The sequence below is a fragment of the Sminthopsis crassicaudata genome, chromosome X (genome assembly GCF_048593235.1).
Source record: "Sminthopsis crassicaudata isolate SCR6 chromosome X, ASM4859323v1, whole genome shotgun sequence".
Lineage (NCBI taxonomy): Eukaryota > Metazoa > Chordata > Mammalia > Dasyuromorphia > Dasyuridae > Sminthopsis > Sminthopsis crassicaudata.
In genome coordinates this window covers 87,943,268-87,948,443 of record NC_133623.1, presented here as the reverse complement: position 1 = coordinate 87,948,443, position 5,176 = coordinate 87,943,268, and positions in this window count along the sequence as shown.

Here is a 5,176-nt window from a genome sequence, read left to right as displayed (position 1 = left end):
AGCTGCCAGTCTTCTGTCCAAGTTCCAGGTCAGGCGGGGGCTTCCACAAGGACCTCGGTTCCCTTGCACCGTCACAGCGCCTCAATCCCCCCGGCTGCCAGACTCTGCTCCATGAGCTTAACGGCCTCCCCTGGGATTCACTCTGACACCCTCTGGCCTTCCTCGTCTAACCCCAGCCCTCGGCCTCGAATGCCCCGGGCCCCTGTCCACAGCAAGGCCCTTCTTGTTGGCTCCGTCCTGGGCCCCGCCCCGAGCCTCTGGGGAGGCCTTTGCCCTCTTGTTCCCATGGTGCCCACAGCATCCCTCCGGGTCAGGAGCTGATGAGGGGGAAGAAGTGGGAAAGGCAGGCGGTCATGCAGAAAGGATTCCCGGGCTCAGGCCGGCGCAGATGCAAGGAGCAAAAAGCTTTATTATGAGGATAAAACGGGCAAAGTGCCCCAGTGCCATTCACACTTCATGGAGAGGAAGGTTTTGTCAGAAAAGACGCAACGTTGGGGTGCACGAAAGACTTGGGGTGCCGGGGAATGGGTCTGGGCAGCTTCTCTGAAAGAACTCAGGCTCTAACCATCTCCAATCCAGCAAAGACATTGATTTGGACATTTACCTGAGGGCAAAACACTGAGAAGCTGCTCTTTAAGGGGCTGGGCAACCCAGCAGAGAGATGTGAGCTTCATTTAGGGAAGGAAAAGGAAGCACAGATGGAGAATCTGGCAGCAAATCGGAGGCTCTCAGGAGATTGTGCCCTGCTGTTACACCTGAGCTCAGGTATGCCTGAGAAAGGGCCCTGGGGAGGATTCACACCCTCTTGTTCCTGAGCAGCGGCAGCCCCCTCTACAGGGGAAAAGCAAAGGGTCCTTTAGGAAGTCTCTGAGAGAAAGGGGGAGAATTACCGGGGCTGCAGCAGCAGCTGAGACCGAATCATTCCCCTCAAAGCCCTGGGACCCAGACTCCTGTGGGGCCCCGAATGAACGTCTCAGTTTCCATAACTGTTCCCAGCTGGCAAGGGCATAGAACGGCTTCTGCTTAAAGGCTTCCTCATGAGTGGTGGAGGTGGATGGGAATTACAGCCCAGCAGCCTCCACAGGTGGGAGGAGCAGCCTCCACAGGTGGGAGGAGCAGCCTCCACAGGTGGGATGAGCAGCATGCACAGGTGGGAGGAGCAGCCTCCACAGGTGGGAGGAGCAGCCTCCACAGGTGGGAGGAGCAGCCTCCACAGGTGGGAGGAGCAGCCTCCACAGGTGGGAGGAGCAGCCTCCACAAGTGGGAGGAGCAGCATGCACAGGTGGGAGGAGCAGCCTCCACAGGTGGGAGGAGCAGCATCCTCAGGTGGGAGGACCCTTCCAGAGGCTGAGGGGCTGATAGATGTCTGTCCTGTAGGATCCTCTGAAATCCAATTGAGACTTGTCTGGAAGACACAAATCTTATTAAAAGGCAAGGCCTAAATCAAAAGCAGAATAATAATTAGGAAAGGGTCACTAGAGAGGACAGCAGATTCCCCAGGAGCTTGTCCCCAAACCCTGTCAATGTAGCTGCTGATGAAGGTCAAGCGTCCACCTGACCTCCCTGGGGACGGGTCAGCCCATCGCTCAGTTGGATGGAGGGTGTGGATGCAAACACAGCAGGAAGTATTGGCCAGAGCAGAGACCCCCTTTAGAAGCAGAGAGGCAGTCTGAAGTGAGGCAGTTGCCAAGGTGAGGAGGCACATTTGGAAATCTTGGAGGGGCTGGGCGTTGTTCTGGGTGGCTTCCTGGAAGATCTTGTTAACATTACCAATGACCTCATCACGTTCCAAATAACCAAGGAATGGGACCGAGATGGTTCTCTCTTTTCCCTAAAAGGCATGAAAAACAGCCACAGTGGAGTGTGGGGGAGAGAGGTGTGAGGGGGGGGGAGATTGATTAGGAAGGGCTGGCAGGTGGGCGTCGAGGGAGCCTCCAAGTACAAACAGCCAGGAGAAGATCAATACAAAAGGACCTGCAGCACGGGTAGAAGGAACAGGGAGATGCTGGGGTGGGAGTGGTCTCACCCACTGAAGACACAAACCACTCCTTCTGGGAGCCGCATGTGCTCCTCTTTCACCACAGCATCAGACATGGCGAGGCTCGCCAAATCCGTGGCAACAGTGAAGCCAGGAGGAGCATCCCCACAGCCGGCAGGGAAGAGGTGTCTGGAGGGTGAGGGGTCACCTGTGGGAAACGTCCTCTGGGAAAACTGCCCTCAAACTCTCTTCTCTTCTTCCAGCCCACCAGAAACATTTCCCAGGTAGTTTCAATAATCAAGAGAGTAACAGCCAGGCCTTCCAAATACCAATCCCCAATTCTTCTTACATCATTTAAGGACCTTGTTTCCTAGAAATCACACACACACACACACACACACACACACACAACACACACACACACACACACACACTCACACACACTCACACACTCACACACACACACACACTCACACTCACACACACACACACACTCACACAGACACACACACTCACACACACAGACACACACACACACACTCACACACACACACTCACACACACTCACACACACACACACACACTCACACACACACACACACACACTCTCACACACACACACACACACACACACACACACTCACATGTTTTCCTCACCAGTTTATCAGGACTCCATATTTTAGCAGTGAAAACAACAATATTGTACATACTTACATTGTGTTCATATTTTCTGCTGATCACTTGCTCTCACTATAAAAACTGCTATAAAAGGAAAAGCAAGAACACGATTATAACTGTATCAAACTGGTCCTTCTGGCTTCAGTCTAAAGGCACAAGGGGGTCGGAATAAAGCATTCTTGGGTCTGTTGGACTGGAGGCAAGAGTCACAGTTAGAAGCAATCATGAAGTCACCATTCTGTCTCATCCCCAGACTCTGGAAAATAAATCGGGAGACCTTCCCACTCAAAGGAACACAGCTGGGAAACAGGGCCTCGCAGTACATGAAGCCAAAGGTTGTCCTCTCAGCTTTTGCCCAGATCCACACCTCCACCTCTCAGTGTGCAGGATCACCTCCCTCTGAGTAGGCTGTGACATCTCTTTCCAGTGATGAGTGACTGGCTTAAGGAGCCATCAGACAATCCCACCTGAATTCAGAGCTCAGAACAGTATCCGTTAGTCCTGAGGGATTTTGTCTCCAATGGCGAGTTTCATTCTCAGGGGTTCAGCTCTCAAAGATCACATACCCTAAAAACAGTTATTGCCCTTAAGCTTACACAGGTAACAGAGCAAGATGAATCACAGAAAACCCACAACAACATATTTTGATATCGGAAAGATGGTTTTGAGTTCAGTCATTGCAGAAAACATTTTTATCACATTTTATTTTTCCAAGGATGTGCAAAGATGTTTTCACCATCCACCTTCAGAAAACCTGGTGTTCCAAATGTTTCTCTCCCTCCTCCCTAAGACAGTCGGCAATGTGATACAGGTTGAACATGTGTCATTATCTAAATATATTCATCATGTTTCACACCCAAAATAATTAGATGAAAAGGAAAAAAAAATTAAAAAAAAAAAAAACAAAAACGAGCAACCAAAGGACAACAAAGGTGAAAAATACTGTGCTCTGACCCACATTCAGTCTCCATAGTCCTCTCTGGATGCAGATGCCACTTGCCATCCCAAGCTCATGAATTACTTTGAATCCCCTCATTGGTGAAAAGAGCCAAGTCCATCCCGGTTGATCCTCACATAATCTTGTTGTTACTGTGTACAGGGTTCTCTTGGTTCTGCTCCCTTCCCTTAGCACCCTTTTGCTAAACATAGACTCCTCTCCCCCACATCTCTTTAAAGAGTGGGAACCTCTGCAAGGTGAGGCAGTACTTCCAATTAAATTAGCCTCAGGACAATAACAAAGTTTGCCAGCAGGCGCCTATGCAAAAATTTCACTTAACATTTTTCTCTTGGTTTTCTTCCCATATTTAAACTGACCCTGGTGTAAAGACCAGTCACGAGAAAACTCTTCTATAGCATAAAAACATGTGTAGATTCTCAGGAATCCCACTCCTTGTTTGAGACTTTCCTCAGCCATAACAAGTTTCTCCAGGGCCAGTGGCCTGTATACCCTCTCACAATATGGCGTCAAGACCCTTATCAAGTTTACAAATTAAGGGCAATAGACCAAGACCCAGAGAAGGGGCTGAGCTTCTTGCCCTCCAGGCACCCCCCTATCCTTAGGCCTGCTGTGGGCTCTGCTCTTTGACACCCCCCCCATGCTGGCGAGGGCTGGGGGAATACATGAATTTGGGAGCGTACTTCCATGCCTTCAGTCAAGTGCTCTGAGTAAGCGGCAGTCACCAATTTTACCTTTTAACGCTTTGGCAGTAACGACTGATCTCTGAATTAACCATTTTAGAATTTTCCTAAATAACAGACACGCTGGCTTAGCTGTACCTCCCTCTAAACTTCTAAGCAGGGGCAGCTGGATGGCTGAGTGGATTGAGGGGCCTCCCTGGAGTCAGGAGGCCCTGAATTCCAATGGGCCTCAGACCCTTAACACTTTCTAGGTGCAGGATGCTGGGCACCTGCCTGGGGGAACACAATAAATAAACCTACAAGCAAAGGTGAAAAGATCCCATTCTCTGAGTTGCAGTTAGAAAATAAAACAGCATTAAAGGGGCTGATAAAATAGCATAATAGTTTAGAAACAATCTTTCCACCTTCTTTTAGTTAATCAGGTCCCAATATTCAGGTTGCAAGATAACAAGAGAAATCTGGCTTCTATAATCTCAGAAAGAACCCATTCCTATTCATATTCACTGAGTCTCATCACTCAGTGGGTGACCCACGTGGTGGGATTTAGTTTGTTACTTTCTCACATACTGAAACTTGTTCCAGGTGGGTGTGGGCTTCCCCCCCCTGTTCCCTGAAGGTTCCCTTGTGTTTTAGGGAAAAACACAGTCCTTAAAATTCAGAGGAAACACAAAGTACCATTAAAATGGGGTAGGAGTTTTCATCTAATTTACACACACATACACACACACACACACACACACTCACACACTCACACACACAAACTCACACACACACACTCACTCACACACACTCACACACACACACACACACACTCACACTCACACCCAGTGTCAGAGATACCACGGAGCCACACTTGAGTTTGTAAGACTCAAAGTTCTAGCT